Source organism: Rhinopithecus roxellana, chromosome 11 (genome assembly GCF_007565055.1).
Source record: "Rhinopithecus roxellana isolate Shanxi Qingling chromosome 11, ASM756505v1, whole genome shotgun sequence".
NCBI classification, from domain to species: Eukaryota; Metazoa; Chordata; class Mammalia; order Primates; family Cercopithecidae; genus Rhinopithecus; species Rhinopithecus roxellana.
Genome location: NC_044559.1, coordinates 73,361,429 through 73,375,883, shown reverse-complemented (window position 1 = coordinate 73,375,883; position 14,455 = coordinate 73,361,429). Strand labels below are relative to the sequence as shown.

The 14,455-nt window shown below is 43.3% G+C and overlaps 1 protein-coding gene across 1 annotated transcript in view; it reads right to left on the bottom strand.

Moving 5' to 3' along the window:
* The window catches only part of DNMBP (dynamin binding protein), a 122,808-nt gene extending 108,670 nt beyond the window's left edge, over nucleotides 1-14,138 (bottom strand). The window contains exon 1 of the mRNA XM_010356081.2: nucleotides 14,023-14,138. The gene's annotated coding sequence lies outside the window, so the exon portion shown is untranslated. The remainder of the gene's footprint in view (nucleotides 1-14,022) is intronic.
* Nucleotides 14,139-14,455: the final 317 nt, after the last annotated feature.

Genomic DNA, 14,455 nt, shown 5'->3' with positions numbered 1-14,455 from the left:
TTTTCATAACTTACTGTTTTTAATGTCTTTAATCAAAGCAAAATCCTTACTTAAAATAACCAGCTAGTAAAATACTAATAAAAGTATTAAGTAGGGTTATAATAAATTTATTGAATGTCTTTTTCTAGTTTACATTTTTAGTCTTGACTTATTAACCATTTGACTTTAAATGAAAATACTGACATTGAGATACTTTATTCTTATACCCTTCAAATCACTAAATAAATCCAAACACAGCTGCATACTTCAACAATTTTCATTCTTTTCACTTTAATACTGGCTCACTACTCCGCAGAACTATCACAGCTGACTAGCAGGTCAAGGCAGCAAAACTAAAAGAAAAATACAACAAAACTGGATTTCTTTGTGTCCACAGCAGTCCAGATATTGTAATTACTGAACAACATCTAGACACTGGTAGCAAAAAGAACAAGTAATTAAAACTATGGGCTTGCAAAACATATGGATGAGCGTTATGTTCCACAGCCCACATAGCTGCTCAAAAATACGGGACGCTAACAGGCACTAACAAAGTCTGGTTTTAATATAAACTCATCCTCCTCTTCCCTGACCCTCTAGGGATTCTCAGACGTTTCCCGATAAGCAGATCTAAACTGTAAGACAATAATATCCCAAGGAGTTTCTGGCACTGAGCCCCAGAAATCCTTAAAGCAACAAGCACTGTCTAAAAGAAGAAAACCAGGGTACTTATTCTCTTAACGATTTTCTCCCCTAACTCTAGGGAACATGAAAATGCCTTTCCACATAGCAGTTGTAAAATTCATTCTGAAGCAGAATGTTTTCCACTAGAGATGGCCTGCTGTTGATAATGTCATTCCCTGACACCTGGAACATTTTGAAAGACTCCTCAGAAATGACCTTGGGGCCAGACCAAACTACGAGGTCCAGTGAATCCCTTCTATTTATGGAGGCCTGAATAACTTGGAACCTCCTGCAGTGACCAACAGATTAAAGGGTAAGTTAACTCACTACAGAGACAACAGCAAAGTTATATCAGACACCCTTAAAAAGTCCAGAATGTGGGAAATTCTAGAGAATATACAATCAGTTTCTTCAACAAATAAATTGCAAGCAAAAAATTTAAATTTAAAAAAGGAGGCCAGGTGCAGTGGTTCACGCCTGTAATCCCAGCACTTTGGAAGGCTGAGGCAGGCAGATCACTTGAGCTCAGGAGTTCGAGACCAGCCTGGTCAACATGGCAAAATCATGTCTCTATTCCGGGCATGGTGGCTCACACCCATAATTCAAGCTACTTGTGAGGGTGGGGCACAAGAATCGCTTGAATTCAGGAAGCAAAGGCTGCAGTGAGCTGAGATCATGCCACTGCACTCTAGCCTGGGCAACAAAGTGAGACTCCATCTCAAAAAAAAAAAAAAAAAAGCGGACGTGGTGGCTCACACCTGTAATCCCAGCACTTTGGGAGGCCAACGTGGGTGAATCACGAGGTCAGGAGATCGAGACCATCCTGGCTAACACAGTGAAACCCTATCTCTACTAAAAATACAAAAAATTAGCCGGGTGTGGTGGCACATGCCTGTATTCCCAGCTACTCGGGAGGCTGAGGTAGGAGAATCGTTTGAACCCGGGAGTCAGAGGTTGCAATGAGCCATGATCGTGCCACTGCACTCCAGCCTGGCGACTGCACTCCAGCCTGGCAACAGAGCAAGACTCCGTCTCAAAAAAAAAAAAAAAAAAAAAAAAAAAGGAAAACCATAAATTAAAAGCCATTTAAGAAACACATTAACGGCCAGGTGCAGTGGCTCACGCCTGTAATCCCAACATTTTGGGAGGCCGAGGTGGCGGATTGCCTGAACTCAGGAGTTCAAAACCACCCTGGGCAACATGGTGAAACCCCATCTCTACTACACTACAAAAATTAGCTGAGTATAGTGGCACACACCTGTAATGCCAGCTACTTAGGAGGCTGACGTGGGAGAATCGCTTGAGCCCGGGAGGCGAAGGTTGCAGTAAGCCAAGATCACACCACTGCACTCCAGCTTGGATGACAGAGTGAGACTCCGTCTCAAAACGTCTCAAAAAAAAAAAAAAAGAAAGAAAGAAACACGTTAACTAAATACATGTACTTTTCTTGAACCCTGATTCAAACAAATAAATTGTTTAAGGAAAAATGAGGTAAGTGGGAAATTGTGAACACTGACTAGACTCTTGATTATATTAAGGAATTACTGCTGTTTTAGGGAGTGACAATAATGGTATTGTTGTCATATGTAAATAAAAGGGAATCCTTTTTTTTTTTTTAAGTCATTAGAACCAAAAGATCTATAAAATGGCAAAGGGAGATGGAATATAGAAACCAAGTCAGCTTTCTAGATTTTAAATTGAGTGTTGAATACATGGACATCAGATGTATTATTCTTTATTCATTTTTGTACATTTTAAATCCTACTTTATTATGAAAAGGATTGAAAAATCAAAGAATGCTACCTGGATGATTTGAGAGTTTTCTCCTTTCTGAGGTGCCACGTGGTTTCTGTCTGCAGCTGTCAGTGCAGAATCCAGAGAGGGGCTCCCTGAGCAGTTCCAGCTCCAGACAGAATCCTCCCTTCCCTCCACAGCTAACCGAGTGCTGGTGAGTTAGTCTCGCATACCCTGAAAAAGGACAACCTCAGTAACTGCTGGACTGTACAAGTCACTCACTGTCTTCAGGCACTCGTTTACCTGGAGCCCACTATGGCAAGATGGTTAAGATCACGGGCTTTGGAGGTAAACAGACATGAGTTTGAATTCTAATTCTATCATGTAACAGTGGTATAACTTTAGGGCAAGTTTCTTATAATCCGTACCTTAGTTTCTCCATCTATAAAATGAAGATTCTAACAGTACCTTCCTCATAAAATCATTTTATGATTAAATGACAATGCATTTAGTATGGTAGCTAGCTAAAATATGAGCTGCTGTTTTTACATTATTGTTGTTGTTACACACAGTAGTCCCCACCTTATCTATGGTTTCACTTTCCACAGTTTCAGTTACCTATGGTCAACTGCGGTCTGAAAATAGGTGAGTACAGTACTAAGACATTTTGATAGCAAAAGAGCCCACATTCACATAGCTTTTATTACAATAGAGTGTTATAAGTATTCCATTTTGTTATTGTTGTTAATCTCTTACTGCGCCTAATTAATAAATTAAACTTGACCCCAGGCATGTATGCATAGGAAAATACATAGTATATATAGGGTTGGTGCTATCCACAGTTTCAAGCATTTACTGGAGGTCTTGGAATGCATCCCCTGTGCATAAGCAGGGACTACTTTATATAAGTGGATTTGGGCCAGACTTGAGGGCTAGGCAGGCAGCAGAGTTTAAAATTTACTGGGGGAGGTGGTGGGCACTGGTAAGTGTCAGGCAGTAGAATAATAAACGAAAGTGGTATTTCAGGAATATGAGCCAAGCAATGGCCTCTACAGGATAGACTGGGTGTGTGACACTGGCCTCAAGGACACCATTATGTTGTATTTGTGGCAGCTTTTTTTTTTTTAAAAGCATTTTATATAGTGCTATTAATATAATTTGAAGCCTTGCTTTGGAAAACAGTGACCAGGTATGCAAAGCATAACTGTTCATCATGACAATTCTGAACCAGATTAGAATACTTACTGTTCAGAATACTTATTGTTCAGAAATGACAGAAAAGCTAAAAAGTTTCCACATTGCACGGGAGAGGAGGAAAGAACCAACTAGAAAGCAGGAGGACCTGGGGTGTGAGGCTGGGGAGGTAAGCATAACTCGGCACATCCATTGCAACATTTTCTGCTGATGAGGCAGGCTCATTTATCCTAAGAGAATCACCTCATGAAAACAATGCAGAATGCATGCTGGGCCCAGACCCACGGCTAGAATGTCAGCGCTGATTATTCTCTCCCAGTCCATGTGTTTGTCAGCAACACAAACATTCACATGCTACTTTCGGGAAAATGCAGCCTCCGCAGGAGGGGCTAGAACAGATGCAGAGAGCTAATTTCTGTGTGTCTGGGTGGATGGTTTCACTTGCAATGTCAAAGACAAAAATGGGGATTCTGCTAGCCTGCTGAACCTATGCATTGAAAGGAAGCTAAGAGAGCCTTCTTCTCTCACCCCTCCCCCCCTTAGATGGCCCTTCTCTGGATCACAGCGTGGTTTCTTTACAGGTTGATTCATCTTATAGATTCATCTGTTGAGGGCACATCAGGTACCAGGCACTGTTCGAGTTGGGCTTGGGTTATGAACAGAGAACAAAACAAAGATTCCTGCCCTTGAAGAATTTTCTCCTTGAGGAATTGGGATGGCAGACCATCGTGTTTTAGAAAGTGACACCTGTTACGGCAAAAAAAAAAAAAAAAAAAAAAAAAAAAAAAAAAAACCAGAGCAAGGTACAGGAATGGAGAATTTCAGTTTCAACACCAAAGGACATTGGAAAAAAAAAAAAAAAAAAAAAAAAAGGCTGGGCACAGTGGCTCACGCCTGTAATCCCAGCACTTTGGAAGGCCGAGGCAGGCAGATAACGAGGTAGGAGTTTGAGACCAGCCTGGCCAATCTGGTGAAACCCCACCTCTACTAAAAATATAAAAATTAGCCGGGTGTGGTGATGCGTGCCTATAATCTCAGCTACTTGGGAGGCTGAGGCAGTAGAACTGCTTGAACCCAGGAGGCAGAGGTTGCAGTGAGCCGAGATGGCACCACTGCACTCCAGCCTGGGGGACAGAGCAAGACTCCGTCTCAAAAAAAAACAAGAAAAAAAGGATGGTGAGTGAGAAACGAAGGCAGGTAGACACTGAATCTCCTCACCATAGGGATGTTCACCTATGAATTCTGTCACTTCCACACTGGCAAAAAGTGATTAGGGAAACAAAACAATTGTGATGGGGTTTTGTTGTCTCTTTTTTTTGAGACAGGGTCTCACTCTGTCGTCCAGGCTGGAGCGCAGTGTTGCAAGCACAACTCACTGCAACCTTCACCTGCTGGGTTCAAGCAATTCTCCCACCTCAGCATCCCAAGTCGCTAGGACTACAGGCACATGCCATCATGCCCAGCTAGTTTTTGTATTTTTTGGTAGAGATGGGGTTTCGCCATGTTGTCCAGGCTGGTCTCAAACTGCTGAGCTCAAGTGATCTGCCTGCCTTGGCCTCCCAAAATGCCGGGATTACAGGTGTGAGCCACCGCACCCAGCCTGTGCTAGGTTTTATTTCAAAGTCAAAAGAAAACAAATGACTATTTTCTCCACTCTATTTATTTTCTGAAAGATGAAAGCAAGTGTGATCTAGATAAGGAAGGTGACAATTTGGGGGACTGAACTGAAGCAATGAGATCTCAAAAGTACTACTTCTCCCCTCCACACCCTTAAGCTAGTTTTTGGTCTGCTGGACTCAGGGCTAGGATTGCTCCAAGTTCTGACAATGACTCTGGGCTGTTCGTGCCCGGAGGCTCCCTCAGGCATAACCTGTTCCAAGAGAGGAGCAAGCTATCACCCCACTGCTACAAGTTAATTATAAGTTTTCTATTGATTTTTCCCCCAGAGGGCCAATCAAAGCAAAATGAACATGAGTTAATGATCTACCCCTGAAAAAGGAGGGGTGATATAAAATTACATGGTGCAATTTTAAGTGCCCTCTCCTCCACAACATGCTCTCCCACTCCCAAAAAAACAAGAGAGACAGAGAAATAACCAACATTTTAACAGGGGTTGGTGCTAAAAGGCAGGATGATAGATTTGCTTTTCTATATTTTACAAATGTTCTATAATAAAGAGGTATACGTTCTACAATTAGGAAAAAATGGCTAGTCTAAAAAGAAAGAGAAGAACTGACCATGAGATTTCACTGCCCAACATCCTAGCAGTTAGTGCTGCTGAACAGCTATCTACGGCTCTACTGATGAGCCACCTCAATATTTCTTGAGATATAATTTAGTAAGATTTATGCCTGGAGTCAAGACTGATCCACAGAGTAAGGAAACTATAATTTTACATATCTTATATTTACAATCATGCTGACAACAAAAGTTATCATCCTGAGTATGGCTCTTTCTCTCATTCTTCACATCAGCTATTTAAATTCTGACTCTTAATGCCAGGAGGAAAACGCTGACCTAATGGTGAAATAAACTTGTATTGGAATCTTAGGATGCTTTCCATAAATTATATAAGTAGTGTTCATAAATATCTTCTGCTTGAAACAAAGTCAGCATAGGGTTAGGATTTTGGTACACAACCTTCCTGATGCCATCTTATTTCCTCAAGGAAGATTCTGAAAAAGTACGTGGTAAGGCTTAATACCTATTTATGATGAAAACTCTCAGTAAACTAGGATTGAGGGTAATACCTTAAAACTTAAGGTTAGATACAAAACCTAAAACAAACAAACATATGAAATAGGAAATCTTTAGACTCATTCTTTTTAAGACTGAGAACAAGACAAAGATGCCCATTAGTGTAGCAGCTGTTTTGACACAGTTCTGGAAGTTGTGGCCAATGCTGTAAGGAAAGAAAAATAAATAAGAAATATAAGAACGGGAAAGGGCTGGGCACGGTGGCTCACGCCTGTAATGCCAGCACTTCGGGAGGCCAAGGCAGGTGGATCACGAGGTCAGATCAAGACCATCCTGGCTAACATGTAAAACTCCACCTCTACTAAAAATACAAAAAAAAATTAGCCAGCTGTGGTGGCACACAACGGTAGCCCCAGCTACTCAGGAGGCTGAGGCAGGAGAATCGCTTGAACCCAGGAGGCGGAGGTTGCAGTAAGCAAAGATCAAGCTACTGCACTCCAGCCTGCGAGACAGAGTGAGACTCCATCTTGAAAAAAAAAAAGAAGAAAAAAAAGAAACAACGGGAAAGAAGCAACCAAGTTATTACTGTTTTCAAAGGGTAGGATTACTAGAAAAAGAAAAAATAAACACAAACAAATCAATAAACTAGTTGAATAAGACAGTGAAGCGGCTGAGTGTGGTGGCTCATGCCTGTAATCCCAGCACTTTGGGAGGCTGAGGCAGGTGGATTACCTGAGGTCAGGAGTTCGAGACCAGCCTGACCAATGGGGTGAAACCCCATCTCTACTAAAAATATAAAAATTAGCCGGGCGTGGTGGAATGCACCTGTAGTCCCAGCTACTCTAGAGGCTGAGACAGGAGAATTGCTTGTACCTGTGAGGCAGATGTTGCAATGAGTAGAGATCATGCCACTGCACTTCAGCCTGGGCGACAGAGTAAGACTCCGTCTCAAAAAAAAAAAAAAAAAAAAAAAAAAAAGACAGTGAAGCAAGGTTGTTAGATACAAGATCAGCTTAAAATAATCAATACAATTTTTCTTAAATTACCAATAACCAACTGGAAGCAATTCTCCTGCCTCAGGCTCTCGAGGAGCTGTGATTACAGGTGTGTGCCACCACACCAGCTAATTTTTTATATTTTTGGTAGAGATGGGGTTTCACCATGTTGGCCAGGCTGGTCTTGAACTCCTAACCTCAAGTGATCTGCTTGCCTCGGCCTCCCAAAGTGCTGGGATTACAAGCATGAGCCACCATGCCCAGCCCCTTATAGACCTTTATGAAGAAAACTTTAAAGCCCTAATAAAGAACTTAAAAATGAACTGATGAAGCATGTATTTAGAGATTAAAGGGACATGATGTCTACAATTAAAAGGGTCAGGGGAAAAAGCATACAAAGAAAACATACAGGACTCTTCTGTTAGTTTTAAACTATTTCCAAAATTATAAAAATGTCAAGAAAAATGAGCTGAATAAATGGAATGACATTATATGCTCTTGGATGGAATGAGTTACTATTTCAGTGGCTCACACTTGTAATCCCAGCACACTTTGAGGTGGGAAGACCATTTGAGGCCAGGAGTTAAAGACCAGCCAGGGCAACAGAGTGAGACCTCATCTCTATTAAAACAACAACTACAACAACAAAAAACTTATAAAAATATTTAGCTGGGTGTGGAGGCTACAGTGAGCTATGATCGCATCACTGTACTCCAGCCTGGGCAACAGAGAGAGACCCTGTCTTAAAAAAAAAAAAACATGGCACATAAAAAAAGAAATAAAAAGAAATAAAATTAAATTTAAAAAAGATGCCAACTCTCCTCGAATAATTTATAAACTAAATAAACTCCACTAAAAATTCCTCAAAAATATAATTTTTTGGCCAGGCACAGTGGCTTGTGCCTGTAATCCAAGCACTTTGGGAGGCCAAGGCAGGAGGATTGCTAGAGCCCGGGAGTTCAAGACTGGGCTGGGCAACACAGGGAGACCCTATCTCTAAAAAAATTACCAAAAAAAAAAAAAATTAGCCAGGGATGGTAGCACATGCCTGTGGTCTCAGCTACTCAGAAGGCTGGGATGGGAGGATCACTTGAGCTGGGAGATTGAGGCTGCAGTGAGCCATGACGGTGCCACTGCACTCCAGCCTGGGTAACAGAGTGACACAAGGTCTCAAAAGAAAATATATATATATATAAATATGTATGTATGTATGTAAATATAATGTTTCGGTAGCCTGGTAAACTTATTCCAAATTTTATATGGAAAAAATAAATTTTGGTCCAGGAAGAGCTAAATAAACTTTACGATGGATGGTTTGCTGTGCCAGTCATTAGGACACACCACAAAGTCACTGTAATAAAATCAGAGCAATAAAAAAAATGAAGTAAGAACTGACAGACTAATGCAACAAAATAAAGGCTTAGGGCCAGACAAGTGTATCCATGGAAACCATAAATGAGAAAGAGATATAATTTCATAGAGGAAAGCATGTATTCTGTTGATATGTTATTAGAAAAACTGGGTCATTAAATGGAGAAAAATAGGGCTGGATTCCTATCTAACACATGAAAATGTGGGCCCTAGAGAGATTAAAGACACAGATATGACCTAGGGTTCAGGAAGAGTTCCTTAAACAAAACTCCAAAACCATAAACCACAAGTCAAAGAATTTACCTCTCTGATTACATCAAAATTAAAAATACTTCTTGATCAAAGGATGGCAAAGACAAAATGAGAACTAAATGAGAAGATTTGATCACCAAATGACAAGATGCCCAAATGAGAAGACATCTGCAAAGTCTAAACATAACATACTTATATTATAACATATAACATACTTAAACATAACATACTTATATTATAAAATCACTTCTGCAAGTCAAAAGCAACAAAATAGATATCAACTCCGACAGAAAACGCCAAAGACATGAATAAGCAATTTACAGAGGAAGCTATCTGTATAAGAGATACTCAAAATCACTAGTCATCAAAGAAATATAAATTAAAACAAGATATCACTTTGTGCTTACAAGACTGAAAAACATGGCGAGCTGGAAAAGAGGTGAGTGCTGGTGGGACATGAGGATACAGGAGTCCTCAAATATTAATACTTCCAGAGGCACAGAGACTGGGGCAGCCACTGTGGAGAGGCATCTGGCACTATTTAATCAAATTCAGTCCCTGCAAGCCTATAATCCAGCAATTTCACAGAAATATTATATAACTTTGTAAGTAGATATGTAGGAAGATGTTCACTGCAGCAATATTTATGGTATTAGGGAGTAGGAACAACTTGAGTATCCATTCACTACACAGAGACCAGATAGAGAAAAACCAATGGATGCACACAGCATGGGGTATAACACAGCATTCCAAAGCAGAGAATTAGACACGTAACAATATGGATGGATCTTAAAAACACTACTTAGAGGCCTGGCATAGTGGTTCGCACCTGTAATCCCAGTACTTTGGGAGGCCAAGGCAGGCGGATCACCTGAGGTCAGGAGTTGGAGACCAGCCTGGCCAACGTGGTGAAACCCCGTCTCTACTAAAATACAAAAAAATTAGCTGGGCATGGTGGCACATGACTGTAATCTCAGCTACTCAAGAGGCTGAGGCAGGAGAATGGCTTGAACCCAGGAGGTGGAGGTTGCAGTGAGCCGATATCTCACCACTGCACTCCAGCCTGGGTGACAGAGTAAGACTCTTGTCTCAAAAGTCTCAAAAAAAAAAAAAAAAACACTACATAAAGGAAAATGAATTAAAGCATTATAAATCAAGATACATACACATAAAACAAACATTCCCACTTGCAAGCTCCTACGTAAACAAAAGGAAACACGTGCAATGCATTAAGAATGAACACCTGTGAGGCATGAGATGAACGGGACAAGGGAATTCTAAAACAAAACCAATCTTTTAGACTCCTTGCGTGTTACAAAAGAAAAACTCGAATGGCCTACATACGATAAACACAGAATTGTTTCCTTCCCCAAAGTTCCCAATTTTCCAAACAACAAAAGCTACTCTGGGTGCCAGTTCTGTTGATGAGTAACAGCTTTTCATCCTTTTTCAATCAGGAAGGGAAAATTCAGGGATCAGCAAAGTACAAAAGGGATCAGCAGAGAATATTTACGAAACAGTGTTTTTGTTCTCATGACCTGACAACCTGACTGAAAAGGGCCTGATTACCTCTTGATTTGGGATGATTCAGCTACAGGCAGGTTGGTGCCAAGTTTTCAGGTCATCTGAAGCGATTTACTTTCAGAACCTCTTCCTACGCAATCCTCTTGCCTCCCTGTAGAAATAATACCCTGCACTACTTGAAAACTTAAATTTTTCTTGAGCTAGAGGGGGCCCAGTTATTTTACAGATGAGGAAACGAAGATTCAGGGAAGAATTATGGTGTGACTCACACAGCTCTAGCTTGAAAATGTCTCCCTGATTCAGCCCTTGTCCTCCTCCTGTCTATTCTCAACCCAGCAGCCAGAGTGATCCTTTTAAAACATAAGTCATCATCTACCTCACTGTTCAAAGCTCTCTAATGGCTTCCCCCTCACTCACTGTAAAGGCCAAAATCCTTACAATGACCTACACTGATGTGCCCTACTCACTCCCACCCGCTCTCATCTGCTGCCACCTCCCCCCAACCCACATCCATACTGACCGGCCACCATGACCTTGCCGCCCCTCACATGCCAAGCATGCTCCTGTACCAGGATTTGGAACCTGCTCATCCCACTGCCTCCTGCTCACTTCATTTCCTTCCAGTCTCCAATCATGAATTAGGTCAGGTGTGGTGGCTCAGGCCTGTAATCCCAGCACTTTGGGAGGCCAAGGTGGGTGGATCACTCGAGGCCAGGAGTTCCAGACCAGCCTGGGCAACATAGTGAAACCCCATGTCTACTAAAAATACAAACATTGGCCCGGTGTGGTGATACAAGCCTGTAGTCCCAGCTACTCAGGAGGCTGAGATGGGAGGATCGCTTGAGCCCAGGAGGTTGAGGCTACAGTGAGCTGTGATCACACCACTGCACTCCAGCCTGGGTGACAGAGCAAGACTCTGTCTCCAAAAAAAAAGTTTTCTCAGTAGAGGCTTTATCTGACCCCTCTATATAAAAAGTAAATCCCCTACCACACATACACACACACATACAAACACACACTCTTACCCTTTCCTGACTCTAAATTTCTCCATAGCATTATGATCCTTTGACCTATTCATCACATATTTGTCTGTCTCCACCCGATTAGAATGTGTCTGTTCCACGAGGGCTTAGTCTGTTTTGTTCAAACTGGTTCCCCCTCCCAGCACCCCCAGCATATACAACCCCGGCACACACAGGTGTTCCCCCTCCCGGCACACACAGGTGCCCACCGTCTCAGCACACACAGGTGCTCAGTGAGAATGTGTTCAGTGAACAAACAAGTAAGGACCAAAAGCCATGCCTTCCGACTCCTCGCACAATGCCCTATGTGCCTGCCCTCAAGTGCTGGTTCAGTTCTTGGTGGTCACGCCCTTCAGTCAGAAGATCTAGAAATCTAAAAATGAAATAATACATTTTAGCTACTCTAGTTCACCTCCCACAGCTGCCTTTCATAGCAGGGAGGATAAAGTACACAACTAAAAGCTAACACCTTGGTTTGTTTAACGGCTCTTTCATTAAAGAGCTCATTTTACTGCTGCTACTTAAGAACTTTCTGCCTTTCCAGGCAAGAAACTAATATCTCATAATTAACTCCTGACCAACAAGACTAAGTTAACCAATCTTTCAAGCTTATTCAGACATTTCCCAGAGTGGGTATAATAAGAAACGATTTCATATTAATTGAATTGGTGTTGCAAAACTTTCCAGAAGTATTCTCAATGAATTCTAAGGATGCTTTGGCAGATGATCAAGCACATTCCAGAATTTCACAGGAGATAATCTCGTAATAACACTATGTTGTAGGTAATCCATTAGCTGACTCTAGAAACAACAGAATACTAAACCTAGAAAATAAGCCAAAAGCTGGGATTGGTGGCTCACGCCTGTAATCCCAGCACTTTGGGAGGCTGAGGCGGGCGGATCACCTGAAGTCAGGAGCCAGAAAAGAGGCAGAGATTGATGGAACGTAGAGAAGGGAAACGCTTTGCCTTGGGGCTGTAAGACAAATAAATAACTGGTACATATTTAAACAGATCGTTTATGAAGATTATTATCTCAACCAAAAAAATACACAATACAAACACTGTATAAAAGTCAACTTACCACATTCTCTGAGTCAGAATGTTCTTGGCCTATTGTAAAAGTTATCAGTGGCACCGCACGAACCCCATTCCCAAGCCAGACTTGAGCTACTCTCCACCCTCCACAAATCACTCCATTGCAGTCTCTGAATTTAAGTGACTTTAACACGTAAGTATCTGCAATTTGAAAAGTCACTTTTCACTTATTTTAGCCCAACCCCGATAAAGTGACTGAGAGAGCTGAGAATAATGAATTTGAAGATTCGCTATGCCCCATTATACAGAATTCTAAAAAATATCTCTTCTTAAAACATTTTTGTCACAATGAGTGACGTGTTTCAAGTTAACATGTAAAATCGGAGAACTCTGGAGACAGAGAGGACCTTAGAGATCCTTTAATTCAATATTTTAGAGAAAAATGGGTAAAGGATAAACTAACTTGCTGATCACCGTGACTGTATGCATGCTGTGAAAGTAATAAAGGCAACACCAACTGAGAAATGATCCCCGAATGCTGTCAGGTACTTCAGTCTAGCAAAAACCACTACAGATTAATCAGTCCTGCTCATCCCTTTAACTCAGCTATGCAAACAAGCAGAGCTAGACTCTGCTCAAACCCTAAATATTAGCGTTACCACTCGCCTGCCACATACTACAGCATCACTGGTTATGAAAGTGTTTTAATACAAGATCTTCATATTAGTGTAAAAGAATTACTATAAAACAGACCTAAAGGTCTGATGGAGATTCTACCAATATTCCAGAATAAGTGAGTGCCAAAAATATTTACCCTTCATTACAGTACAAATGAGACAGGCAGTAATAATGACATTGCATTTAAAGTTGTTTTTGCACTTAAAATTTAAGTCTATACTTCTCATCTGCAACAGGCCCCGGCCTTTTTGATAACCTCAATATTCCTTTATTCAAGGGACAGCATCACTACCCTTTGAGATATGATGCCCGGTGGACATCTGTGCCTGCAGCAGGAACACGGGTGTCCGCGGGTTTCTGCAAAACTCCACCATCACCAAAGCTGTATCTCCAGAGGAACAGGTCTAACCCTTGCTTCGGAAGCCATCCGTCCCTGTCTCCCTGACACAGAATCACTGCCTCTTATGCCGTAAGGCTCTGAGCATCTGTAAAGTAAGAGGGGTGGACTAATGCTGAATTATTTTCCAGCTCTCAAAATTCCGCCTCATTGCCGGAGTGGCAGGGCGGTGCAGTGAAAGAGCCCTGGGCTTGACACCGCTTGAAAAGCCCACGTTCGCATCGCTCTGACCGCCCCTCCAACTCCCGGGGACTCCAGGAGTGCGAGGGGGCCCGCGGCGCCCCACTGTCCCTCGCGGGCTCCCGGCCCACCGAGCGCAGCGCCGCCGCGGGGAACGGGCCGATGCAGGCCTAACGGCGCCGCGCGGCACGTCTCTCGGGGTGCGGGTCCCCTCCGCCCGCGGCCCCGGACCGCGACCCCCGCTCCCCGCCCGGCCCCGGCCTGGCCCAGCCTCTGACCTGCTTTCGACCGCCCGACGGTCCCTCGGCGCGGCAGGCAGTTGCAGCCGCCCGTCCCCGGCCCGCTGTCACCTCCGCCCCTGGAAGCGGCGGGCGGGTCGATCCCGTGTGAGTCAGCGCGCCGCCCCGCCTCCCGCCCAGCCTTCCGCCTCTGCCTGCGCGGTCCGCGCGGCACCGGGGGCGCCAAGCTCCGCTGCACGAGCGCCCACCTCCGCGGCGCCCACCCCCGCGCTCGCGCCCCCTGGCGGCCGGCCCGGCCCTGCTCGCCTCGCGAGGTCAGACGGACAACGCTCCCAGAACGCCACCGGGGAAACTGAGGCACGGGCCCGCTCCCGCCGCAGCGCACCGACACGGCTCCTCCAGCCTCGGCCTCACGCAGTCCTACGAGCAGCCCCAGCTTGCTGTTCCTCCCCTCTTGCTGTTCCCCCACCCC